This window comes from Lepus europaeus, chromosome 1, assembly GCF_033115175.1.
Source record: "Lepus europaeus isolate LE1 chromosome 1, mLepTim1.pri, whole genome shotgun sequence".
Classification (NCBI taxonomy): Eukaryota; Metazoa; Chordata; class Mammalia; order Lagomorpha; family Leporidae; genus Lepus; species Lepus europaeus.
Genome location: NC_084827.1, coordinates 92,298,910 through 92,311,544, shown reverse-complemented (window position 1 = coordinate 92,311,544; position 12,635 = coordinate 92,298,910). Strand labels below are relative to the sequence as shown.

General features: G+C 36.5%; 1 non-coding gene across 1 annotated transcript; it reads right to left on the bottom strand.

The window, feature by feature from the left end:
* Positions 1-10,315: 10,315 nt before the first annotated feature.
* LOC133768587 (small nucleolar RNA SNORA73 family) lies at positions 10,316-10,516 on the bottom strand. The gene has a single exon (XR_009867028.1). It is a non-coding gene; the product is annotated as a small nucleolar RNA SNORA73 family (small nucleolar RNA).
* Positions 10,517-12,635: the final 2,119 nt, after the last annotated feature.

Sequence of the window (12,635 nt, the reverse complement as noted above, 5' to 3'; positions counted from 1 at the left end):
AGGATACGTTCACTGCCTCTCAGCTAGCTCATTTTGGCTGTTGGTGACTTTTGGTGCTCTTTGGCTTGTGTTGTTCTTGAACTTCTGCCTCTGTCTTCACATAGCCAATTTGTCTTGGAGCTTGACTGTGCCAAATCTCCTTTCTCTTATGGGGACATTAATCACTGGCTTTATGGTCCACTTGATCTCATTACAACATATTTAACTTTATTACATCTGCAAACCTTATTTTAACATTTTTATTTTGAAAGGCAGAGAAACAGTGATACAGAGACAGAGGCAGAGAAAGACAGAAACATATATACAATCAAAGAGAGCCCCCACTGCCTGCAATTGATGAGTCTGAGGTAGGGTCTACTGGGACCAAAGTTGGGAGTTGAAACTCAATCGAGGTCTCTTCTGTCAGTGACAGAGATTCAACTACTTAAGCCATCACCTGCTGCCTCCCAGAATGCACATTAGCAGGAAGCTAAAATTGGAACCAGGGCCAAGAATTGAACCACACATTCTTTGACATGGGACATGAGCAGCTCAACATCTAGGTCAACCTTGTGTCCCGTAAGATTCTATTTTTAAATTAGGTTACGTTCACAAGTACCAAGGGTTGGGACTTGAACATGTCTTTTGGGAACCACTATTCAACCCTATATAGGGAATGAGTGTGAATGTAAAGGGAACTCAGATAGGTAGTAGGTACACAGGTTACACCTCCCAAATTTTATCAGCTGGTCTAAGACATCAGGTACACACTTTACACTCAGTTTGAGCTCTCAAGTTGACATTGTGGCTTTCTTTGTATAGTATGTATTATGCCAAAAAGAGGAACAGAATGTTTTTGGATACAGGGCATAGAGAATACAAATACAGTGACTTAAGCCAAAAGGAGGATTTTTTTCTCAAAAACAGGAAATCTGAAAATAAAGAGAAGTTTTGAAATAGGCAGTCCCTTGGAAACTGTTCAGTTGCTCAGGTTTGTCAGGATAGCTATTTTTCTTGGACATTTATATATATATATATATATATATATATATATATATATATATATCTTCAAAAGATATCTAACTTAACTCCAGGTTGCAAATTCATACTCAAGATGACAAGAAAGAAAAAGACCAGAGCAGCTACATATTTTTTTTTTTAATCCACAAAGGCAGAAGTCCACCCCAACCCCAGGCTGTGAGACTGTGGCAGACATCCATTTGCATTTCGTTGGCCAACTCTATTAAATGAGTCCCTCTGTGCAATGGTGACTTGGAAAGGGGGTATTTAGTTTCTTGGGTCTTTAGTTTCTTGGCTGAGAAGAAGAGAATGGTGTTGTGCTATGATATGCGTAGGATTTGCCTCCTCAGAAACTCAGGCAACTTGAACTCATTGAGTCTCAGTTTACTGCATCTAGAACTAAGTCTTGAAGCTATGTCTCACTCTCAGAGTCTGTGAACCTATTAATCCAGTATCTACAGGCTATTCTTGACTTTCCATGGATTTTGTCACATCCAGGAGAATGGATTAATATCCATGGAACCTGATGAACCTATGGTATACAACTTTATTCCATGAAGTACTATTATACTGCTGCCAGAAAACAGAAAATTTAATTTTTCTGCCTCATTCTTCATAATTAATTTATACATATATGACATTTAGTTAGGGTGTGTCAGTTTGTTCAGATATAGGCAAGCCTCAAAATGGCCATAATCACAAAAAGGTTTATTTAGAAGAAATTGTAAATTTAATTGAAAGCAAAGCAATTACTGAAATGTCATTTTTCATTGGTTGATAAATGAGCCTTCTGCTTTTTTTTGAAGTCAAAGAAGCTGCTCTTCCCCAGACTGACCTAGTCAGTCTCACCCAACTGCATCCTGTAGTTGCTGGGCCCTGGTAAGTCAGAAGTCCATTTTCTTGAGTAGGGGACACCTTGTGCCACCGCTTTAGTTTTCCTCAAAGGGTTGACTCATGAGGCTATTCTCTTGAGGCAGAATAATTTTCCATGACAGTACATGAGTTCAATCAGGCAGGAAATGAGGCCCTTAAATTAAATAAAAGGTTGTGACAGTATCTTTATATGCTTTTCCAAAATTCACAAGAGACAGTGTTTCATCTCATGTGGTATGAAAAAGTCAATAAGCAAAGAGTGGTTTCAATCATTTAAGTGCAGCGTGACTAAAATTGGCTATGGAGAGCCCACAAATGGAATTCTGACAGTCATTAGTACAAGTAGGTGAAATTCACATTCTGCTGGAGCTGCACTTAAAGTACATTTTTACCTGAAGTATGAGCAGTGAATATTTGACTCCTATGTAGTAAATGGGGGAAATATCATTTTCAAACCAGTAGGAAAGGTCTGCTAGGCATGGTCTATGGTACTATGCAAAAGGAATGAGATGAGCTATACATAAGCCTGCCTGTGCAATTCTTGATTTCATCTCACCTGTACACTTCCACCCCAATCCCAAAGAGTAACTGTATTGCTTCACCACTTGGCCTTTAACCAAGGGCACTAAAGGGTTAAATAATTGAGACACTCCTAATTAATCCGGGGGAAAATAGCACTGGGCTTCTCCTGGAAGACTTCAGGAAGTGATATGCAACTCTTGTGCTCATTTATGAGAAGACAATCTGTTTAATTTTCATTGAAAAAAGCTAGTTCCCCCCTTTATATTGTTTCACTTTCACATCTGTAAATTTTGAATCTAAGTAGTTTTTAAGAAGATAATTATTTAAGTAATGCAAAGAATATAATTTCCAGCATGTTGATAATACTGATATTTAAAAATGAAATGATTCCTTCAATTTTAAAAAAATATCAAGTAGAATTTAAATAGCTTAATATCTTAATATTCCTGTCATCATTTAATAAAATACAGGAATATACTCAGCTTTATATGAAATTTTATGTTGCCCCTTTATCCATGAAAACTCATATTTTTACTTTTCCCATATTTTTAATTTTGAAAGTCTTTTATTAGTCATACTATATGTTTAAGAAAAATATGTATATGAGTTCAAATACAAATTTTTAAAATTCCTATGTTCAAAAGGTTCCAGTGCCTAAAATTTTCTAATTTGAGTTGACAATTATTACTAGTACCAATCAACCAAAACAACATAAACTATGACAAATTTGAAGAAATATTTGTTCATCATAAAAACAAAATGTTGGTAGAGGTGTATTTCTTAGTAAGAAGAATTAGACTTTTTTAAAATTCATAAATCTATGAGCAAAAGTTTTAGTGCTAGAATTAAATAAGATTCTGTCGGAATATCAATCCTATTTTTTTGCTTTTATGATTGTAAGCATTAAGAAAACTTGTTCCCGTAAATAAATAGATGAGAATGAAAGGGGGTTTATTATAAAAATGCTACTCAATTTTTGTCTTGTTCATTTTGTGATGCTTATAACAAAATACCACAGACTGAGTAATTTATAATGAATATAAATTTTTTGGCTTTCAGTATGAGAGGCTAGGGAGTCCAAGATTGAGGAACTGGCATCTGGTGAGGGCCTCTTGGTCCATATTCCATATTTTGTTGATGGCAGTCATTTGAAAACCACATGACTCACAAAATAATTTTTTAGCCTGTGCTAGAGTTATTGGGTTTCTCAAAATGGGCTCAAACTTCCATTTGGCTCTTGACTAGTTGCCCTGAATGATTTTACACTCCAGAGGAAGAACAGAATAATATTCAGGAAACCAACATAAAGTGCACAGAGATTAGAGCAGTCAATGGCTCTTCTGTCTTGTGTTATCTTTATAGAAATGTACAGCCAAGAAATTACACAGAGGAACAGAGTCATTGTCCAGGAGGCGAGGGAACTATATCTTGAAATTTCTAAACAGGTCTGGATATCACATTTTTAGAGGGACATTGATAATCCAGAACATATTTGGATCATACAGAATATGAAAAGCACAACTTTGTTCATGCACAAGGAAACCACTTAGGATATAGAACACAGGATGTCTACACAAAATTCAGAAAAAGATCAAATTGATTCAATATTCTCCCAGGGAGGAAAAACTAGAAGCAGTGGGCTCAACAATTGGAGGAATTTTAACAACCCTCACTATGCACAAATGCAGCGAGTAGCCATTTGGTATGATGAGTCCCACCTACCCCTTCAGTGACCAGTGGTGATCAGGTGGCTATAAATTATTTTTTCCAGGGATACTGTATGGAAAAGTTCTGCATCATGCAGTGGACTGAATATAATGATCTATATGGTTCCTTACAGGTTTGAGATTCTAAGTACTTTAACTTAGAGAGAGAGAAAGAGTTCTTTGTAGAGCCACAATCCCCAGCATCAAGAGTAAAATAGTGTCATAATACAATAGTAATATGTTGAATATTCTTAAAATATGTTGCTAATTATCAAACACAGTGAGGCATTATTTGAATGCTTTGTCTGATAGGGTAGCTAGAGTTGTTCAGATTAGCTACTCTCCATCTAAACTCCTGTGGTCTCCTGCACGCAATTTCTGATCGCCAGGTTTGGAACAGTAGTATGTGGCTAAGCCATAGAAGCAAGAGAGACAGCCTATTTAGGGATCAAAGCAATAGAGTTGGCTTTACTGTTTTCTGAGAAGCCTAGCTAACTACGTATGCTTCTCATACAGCAATTAATCTCAACACAGGGAGGCTAAATGTCTTCAGTGCTGCACTTGATTCAAAGACCTACAGCAGCCAACATTCAGCTGTGTGGGTGTTCATTTGAATGATAATCAATTCCAGAAGGTTCCAAGTGGTTCCACATCATATTGATAAAGCGCATATCTCTGGATTGCCATTTGTGGTTTGCTGTTTGTTTACATCTACTCAATCTGTGATAATTAATGCATTTACTTGTTTTGCAACTTGAAATGAAGCTTTCCTGAGTAATGATGTAACTTAACCTCATCAAATATGCCACTTGATCAGATTTTGTTTCTGTGCACTGCACTGTTCTGTCTTCTCCAAGCCAGTCTCCAAATGATAGCTGGATATTTAAGTTAATTTTGGGGAATTTCAAAATTCATGTACAATGTTTAAGACTATATATGAAAATGATGTGATATGAATTTATTTTTAACACATAGTTTTACTTCCATGTTCAATTTGTATAAACTTTATTTATACAGAAATGTAATTTAACCAAAATCATAAATTCACCTTCAAAAATCAAACCTACTAAGTATATAAAATTGAGGTCTTCCTCCTCCTGTCCCATTGCCATAACCCCTCTTTACAGAAATAAGAATCTTTAAATATAGTTAATCCTTTTAAATATCTTAAATACAAATGTAATCATAGGTTTTTTGTTAGACGATATAATATCTTCTGTAACTTTAGATTTAAGTAGTAATTTTGAACAAAATTCTGTATCTACAGATTTAAAAAAAGTCAAATTGTTCTCCAGAGCTTATTAAAGCAACAGTCCCCAAATACTGTCAAATACCACCCTGCTCTTCTTTGACAGCTCACCAGAGGCAACCACTTTCATAAATTTTGACTATTTAGCTTAGTATTTACCATTATACTTATATTTCTCAATAATATACTTATATTGCTATTTTTGTTTCAGTTTTAAGCAGTATTTAGTGACTTCCAATCTTACACTTAACATGAGTACTTAAAAAATCTCCCCTCAGGAACTTGCACTTACGCAAGTCTGTCATATAGCTACTTCTATCTGCAAAGGAAATTGGAAAATGTACTTAACTTTATGCTTCAAATGACTATTCTGGTGCTAAGGAAGAAATTCTCTAAAATGTTTATATTCTGATTACCCTCAAATGTATAGAGAATTGTGTGTGTGTGCCCATACACACATACCACCTTTTCTCATCCTATACAGATCATTTTGAATAGATAGGAATTCAGTATTTACATTTTTATGAACATTTATGCACTCTTCACACCTACATAATGTGGGATTCTGTTAACACTCGCCTATAAGCTTTTTCATCTTTCCTAAAATTAATAATTTCCCTTTTGTTTGTTTGCTTACTTGATTTACTATGGGTTTATCCCTAATGTAGCCTCTAAATGCTCTCAACCCAGCATTAATCCAAGCTTAATTCACTTAAAGATACTAGTACTGAATTGAATTCCTCTTCTTAAGGAAATCTGCTTAATATATGTGCTAAAGAAAGGTATATTTTAAGAGGAAATTTGTACAATCTCATCTGACTTTTAGCATTTATATATACACAGCATTCTATATATGGCATATATGTCTTATATTAATAATTTATTCATGTTGACTATGTCATACTAATTTGTGATCGTTTTTTATCTGTACCTTTTCCAGTTTTTTTTTATTATTTTACATATGACTAAGGATAAATAAGACATTTGTGTGGATATCAAATGAAGCATGAAAACACTCTGAAGAATAGCAAAGTCATCCTACTATCATTTTCCTTGACACTTTGCTTTCCAAATGTTTCAACAATAACAACAAAATACCTTGAGGAAGCAGGATCTTTCAAAACTTGTGAAACACATTTTTATTCTTTGGAGTCCTTTAGGAAAGCTCTTGTACGGTTAAAAGAGTTAGAAATTGAAGGTACTGTGACCATAACAGAAAAAATTCTCATTTGTCCATCTCAAATAGGTACTTAGCAGTTCTAGAAATCTGCTTATCTTTCTTTTGTCCTCACCTCTCCTGATTCCCACTCTTTTATAGCTCGAAAACCCAGTGTGCAAAATAATATATATTTTCTCATCTATGTTTTTTTTCCCTTTCCATCCTCTTTCATTTTTCTTCCGGTAATAACTAGTTCCTATTGTTGTTTTGACTTGTTTTGTATCCACCTCTAAATCATCAGTGCCACTGATCTGCAGAGCAGGAGTGACCTGGGGACAGGAGAGAGATCCATTCAATCTGTCAGAGTTCAAGTCCAGCAACCCAGCTCTTCTGAAGTGGAATATGTCTTTCATGAGCATGTTACAATGAAATGTGACTCTTCCTACTCTGTGAAGTGTTTTTACCAGGAACCAACAGTGAATTTCAACAATTGCTCAAGTGAGGTTAAGCTATTATGATGTGACATTGTCATGAATTTCAATTTATTTTCAGAACTGCCAATTATTTATTTATACAATATATACAAGAATGAAAAAGGAAAAAAAATAGAAAGTTTCATATATATCTTGAGGTAGCCTATTTTATTTTTACCTCATAAACATTTTGTAAGTGATCTTCTCTTGCTATTATCTATACATTTGGATGTGTTCTTTACTTAAGCACATCTTTTCTATCATTTCATTTACTCATGACAGGGATGGAAAGCACCTTTGCTTGAATAGGTGTAGTGGACTTTTGACTGAATTTCAAAACTCTCTCCTCAGTACACACCCATAAATTCTACATCATGACAGTTTTCATCATGTGTTATGTGGTTAAAATGTTTGTTTTTTTCACAATACATGAAAACTGCGAAAAAGTATGTTTGTGACATGGGTTGTAATGTCTTTGTTTAAAAGACTTCATGATGAATTTATCCAAAGATGCAAATATTCACATTTTCATTCATGGAGTGGGGATTATATTTATAAATTATAAGACTCTAACTTCTCTGTTTTGATTATCATTGCATAAAGAGTGCCTTGTACTTACTTGGTATTCAATGATTACTTATTGAATAAATAAATCATGATCAATTCAGTATTAAGCAATGTCATCAAGAATCAATCAGTTACCTTCTCTATCAGAGTATTAGGCTACTGATATCTCTAAGCACCAAATCCGATGGACACACTTTAATTATTGATCTGCTGTGCTGTTTTTAAAAGTGTTTATTACTCCTTTATCCTTAATGATGTAAATCTTTTTGGGGCCTTTTCATGTTTCCACAATTGATTTCTGTTATCTACTCTGTATTTTCAATGAACTGCTTTTTTACTAACTCCTTTAAACTAAGTGCCCTCCAGTCTTTTCTTACATCATCTTCTATCTCATCCAAGGTCATTATCAGTTACAGATTGCATTTGACTCATAAGAGAATCTGAAAAGAGAGGCATGTGTGGGATGCAGTTTGTTTTCCTCTCCTGTGATAGAATTCCGAGACAAGCAATCCTGCACTGGTGTGGTAGACCCAGGATGTCAGGGCTGAGTTCTGAGAGGCTTTCTCTCATAGTCAGTCTGTGCACGCTATGGTTCCAACAGTTATACCTACAGATATTCAAACATCAGGAGCACAAGAAAAGGACAGGAGATAGTTGAGCCTGTCTCCTTTCGTAGGAGAATGTGGGACTTCAAAATATTCATGGAAAAATGGAATTAAAAGGTATATTTATTTTGATGCAAAAAGTGTTTGAAATTCAGGCATGCTTTTTTCAAAATATGCATTTCCTATGAACTTTGTGAAGATCCTTTATATTTAAAAAATTCTATTCAATATCATTTACTTACACAATTATTTCACATAACAATATCCATCTACAAAGGGGACTGGGAAATACAGTTGTTTTATTTTTATAATTAGATCTGACAAGGAAAAGAGACCAAACATTATATTCTAATGACTCCAAAACTTTTGCTTCAACCCCTATTTTTCCCCCAGACTTAAGCTCAATCATACACGTTTGATGGACATCTTAATCTCAGCATGTCTAGATACCCTAAAGTTCATTTCCATCTTACTATGTCTTTCCTTCACTTTTCTACCTACATTCATTGAATAACCACATTTATTTTATTCCATATGCCAAGCATCATGCTAGGAGCTGGATTTGCAATTGTGAATGAGATATTGCCCACCTAAAGAAATCTACAAGTGAGTGCTTTGGTATACTGTTCAAATCTTCTCATGACTGGCTCTCTTTCCTCATCACCAGAAGGACTGGATACTCTCTCTCCCAGAATTGCTTAAAGAGCTGGCTTACCTATGCTCAGGTATCCTTCCCAGGAGCAGGTTTTAATAGTGCAACCTGTTGCCCTCTTGCCGTATGATAGAACAGATGTAAAGAACTCTGTCAGCTCCAGAGCGCCTGTGGAATCATCTGAGACTTTGCAAATGACAATATCACAAGTGACTTCTCTTGTGTGTCCAATCTTATTTAACTCATTTACCCACAGGTGTGGTCCTTGAGAGAGATTCCCCAGTGAGCTTCCTTAATGCAAATCTCTATGAGGACACTTCAAAAAAATTCATGAGATATGGAATTTTAAAAAACACTCATACTGTTCATGAACTTTTTGAAGTCTCCTTGAATACAGGATTTTTTGCTAGGAAACGTGGTATGCATCAGAGTACTGGGGGAGTACTAGGAAGCAAAAACGAAAATGGAATTTTAAAGCTGGGTGTCTGGCAATATAAACCCCAACATTTAGTTAATATGTTAGTCTCACACCATGCTATAGTGGTACAAGTGTCACAGTTTTCACAGCTGGTAAATGAGGATGGGACAATGATTGATGAGGATGCTCTTATGAGGTGGTGTCCTGAGCTTTGGAACAGTTTGGAGAAGTGGTTATTCAAGGACTGTTAGAACACTGTTGCTGGGGGCCACTAATGTGCTACAGAAAGACAGGCTGTGTATGATGCATCAACAGTTCAAGGTGAAGTGTGAAAGGCAGAGGGCCTCCTTGGCAACAAGGAAGTCCTCATTTACAGCCAGAGACAAGAAAGGTGAAAAGCAAACTTGTAACTTTATTAACAGCAGTGGCAGAATTCCAGAGAAGGTTAAATTCTCAACTTGTGCAATTATTATAGCTAAGCCAAGGTCATGGTGTTAATAGGGAAAAAGTGGGATTCTGAAATCGGGATGAAGAAATATTGTCAGAAAAATAACAAATCTTTTTTTAAAGATTTAATTATTTATTTATTTGAAAGGCAGAGTTACAGAAAGGCAGAAGCAGAGAGAGAGAGGTCTTCCACCCACTGGTTCACTCCCCAGATGGCTGCAATGGCTGGAGCTGCGTCAGTCTGAAGCCAGGAGCCAAGAGCTTCTTCTTGGTCTCCCACATGAATGCAGGGGTCCAAGGGCTTGGGCCATCTTCTACTGCTCTCCCAGGCCATAGAAGAGAGCTGGATTGGAAGTGGAGCAGCCAGGACTTGAACCAACACCCACTGGGGATGCCAGCATTGCAGTTGATGGCTTTACCTGCTACACCACAGCGCTGGCCCTACCAATGGTTTTTAAAGATATTCTTTACCCATTCTTCCTACTAAATAAAGGAGCTGATGCCCAAAAGTCAAGTGTGGCTCCTCTTCTCTCCCCAAACAAGTTGTTTGGAATCCTAAGCGAATTCTGCAAGAATAAAATAATCTATGGATACAATGAAACAAATAGGACAAAGTAAGTTATGTTTGGACTGAGTGTTCCAGAGAACTGTTTCCTGCTTGGTTTGCTTCCTCAGTCATTCCACAGGACTCTGAGAAGCTGGAGGAATATAAAGACACAAACTCAAGGCCCAGCTTCCTCTCCAGTGTCATGTGATAGGACTGTATATCATGGGGCAGAGCCCTATGCTCCCCTATGCCACCTGGACAGAGCCCGGGGCAATGACTTTCTATGGTATCCACGTTGGAACAATAACAAATCTTGAATCCCCAGATCCTTCTGTACCATCTGTTTCCTTAGCTAGTTGATGTCTCCCTAAGAAAGATGGGCTCTCTCCCTTCTGCTTGCTGGTAGATGATTCAGAGTGTTCTGCATTGCACAAAATCAAGAACTCCTTTCAGGATGTACCTCTCCTTATCTTTTTGTTCATGAGGAATAACTGTAATTAAGTCAAAGCTTAGAAAAAGTGAGGAAATTTTCAAGTTAACCAATAGAAGATAGGGACTATACCACAAAGAAACTGCAAAATCTAGCGTGTAAAAAAACTAGAGTGTCAATTTGTTGGGTCAACAACAGGAGCCACTGTGTACTTGCTCCTCATGTGGGATCTCTGTTCTTAATGTGCTGTACATTTTGATTTAATGCTATAACTAGTACTCAAACAGTATGTTTCACTTTGTGTTTCTATGTGGGTGCAAACTGTTGAAATCTTTATACTAAATTGATCTTCTGTATATAAAGAGAATTGAAAATGAATCTTGATGCAAATGGAAGGGGAGAGGGAGCGGGAGAGGGGAGGGTTGCAGGTGGGAGGGAAGTTATGGGAGGGGGAAGCCATTGTAATCCATAAGCTGTACACTGGAAATTTATATTCATTAAATAAAAGTTAAAAAAAACAGGTACATCAAATAGAAAACAAATAATAATATGATAAATAAAAATCCACTTGTATCAATAATTATGTTAAATGAAAAAAAAAAAATGAGGATGGTGATCAAGGGGAACAGCACCTAAGTTAGAGAGGTATATATTTGTTAGTATAACAGCACTTTCCCATGATATAGGAATAATACCCTGGCCAGGATCCCAGGAGACTTGGCAAATGTGCAGATAAGATGGTTCCTGGGGGTTAGGAGACAGTGATGAAAGATTCATGCTTAGTGATTAAAAATGCCAAGACTTTCATTAATCGACAGTGGAAGAAAGTCTTGAAAGCCTCAGTTTGCTGGATAGGATATGGTAGTTGAGGGATTCACTGGCTAATTCTGCTCTGAGAGAGGGCCCAGAAGATACTCTGCTTACCAAAGTGATGAGAAAATTATTAGTGAGAGAGGTGCCAGCATCACTGAGAACTTTAGTGGTAGTTATTCTTTATTGTTCAGGACTGACTCATAGAGATACTGTTAGGGAACTAGGTTTCCTATTACAATGAGGATGATAGGATGCCAAGAAATAATAGGAACCAGGCTGTAGAGCTTACCTTTGAGAAGCCAGGCTGGTACTGTTTCACAGTGAGCAGTGAGGTCAGAGGGGTAGCCAGGAGAGCTTCACCCATGGAGAGTTTTTAAGGTGCTTGATAGAACACTGCATGCATAAGGAAAGGATAATGAGCAGCCAAAAGTATTTCACAGTCTTGTCATTAAACAGAAAGTGAGGATGGATGATCAGAAGGCTGAGGACAGCTGCTCCCTACAACAGTCATGATCCCTTTCCCAGTTTATAGGCTGGGTCTCTGTGGGGAAGATGATGTTTCTGATCCAAATGTATGCAATATATGAGATCTGCTCCATAAGTTGTTGAAAGAAGATGAAATATCTTTTATGATCATGAACACCTCAAACTTAAACACACACAATACAAATCATAATCCAACAGCAGTTCTCAGCATGAGACTCTGCCTTATGGACTGCTATTTCAGATTAAAAATTAAAGCACTATAAAAAGAAAGAAAATATTAATGTCTAAGCTTTAGAGTGGAATAGGTCTTTAGAAAGTTCAGGAAAATTCTTACTATGAAGCTACTATGGATGGATTTCAAAACTTTTGCCCCCAAATAAACTTACATTTAATTCCTTTGTCCATGAATTTTTTTCAATTACTTTTGAGTTTTAGGTCTTTCTCTTTTTGTTTCCATTATAATAAAAATTAGTATTGTGATTTCAAAAATTGGCCTTGCCAAGAGAACCACAAATGTGATTGGCAGCAGAGTAAGGAGGCACAATGAGTAGTAGGCTGGGGTAGAGAGATGAGAGGAGAAGAGACAGGAAGGGACTAGAGTGCTCCTTCAACTGAGGTTTTGAGGTTTTGAGGTTTTTGAGATGCCTGAACACAAAGTTTATGTGTGGGCTGAATCATCAATGCATTCA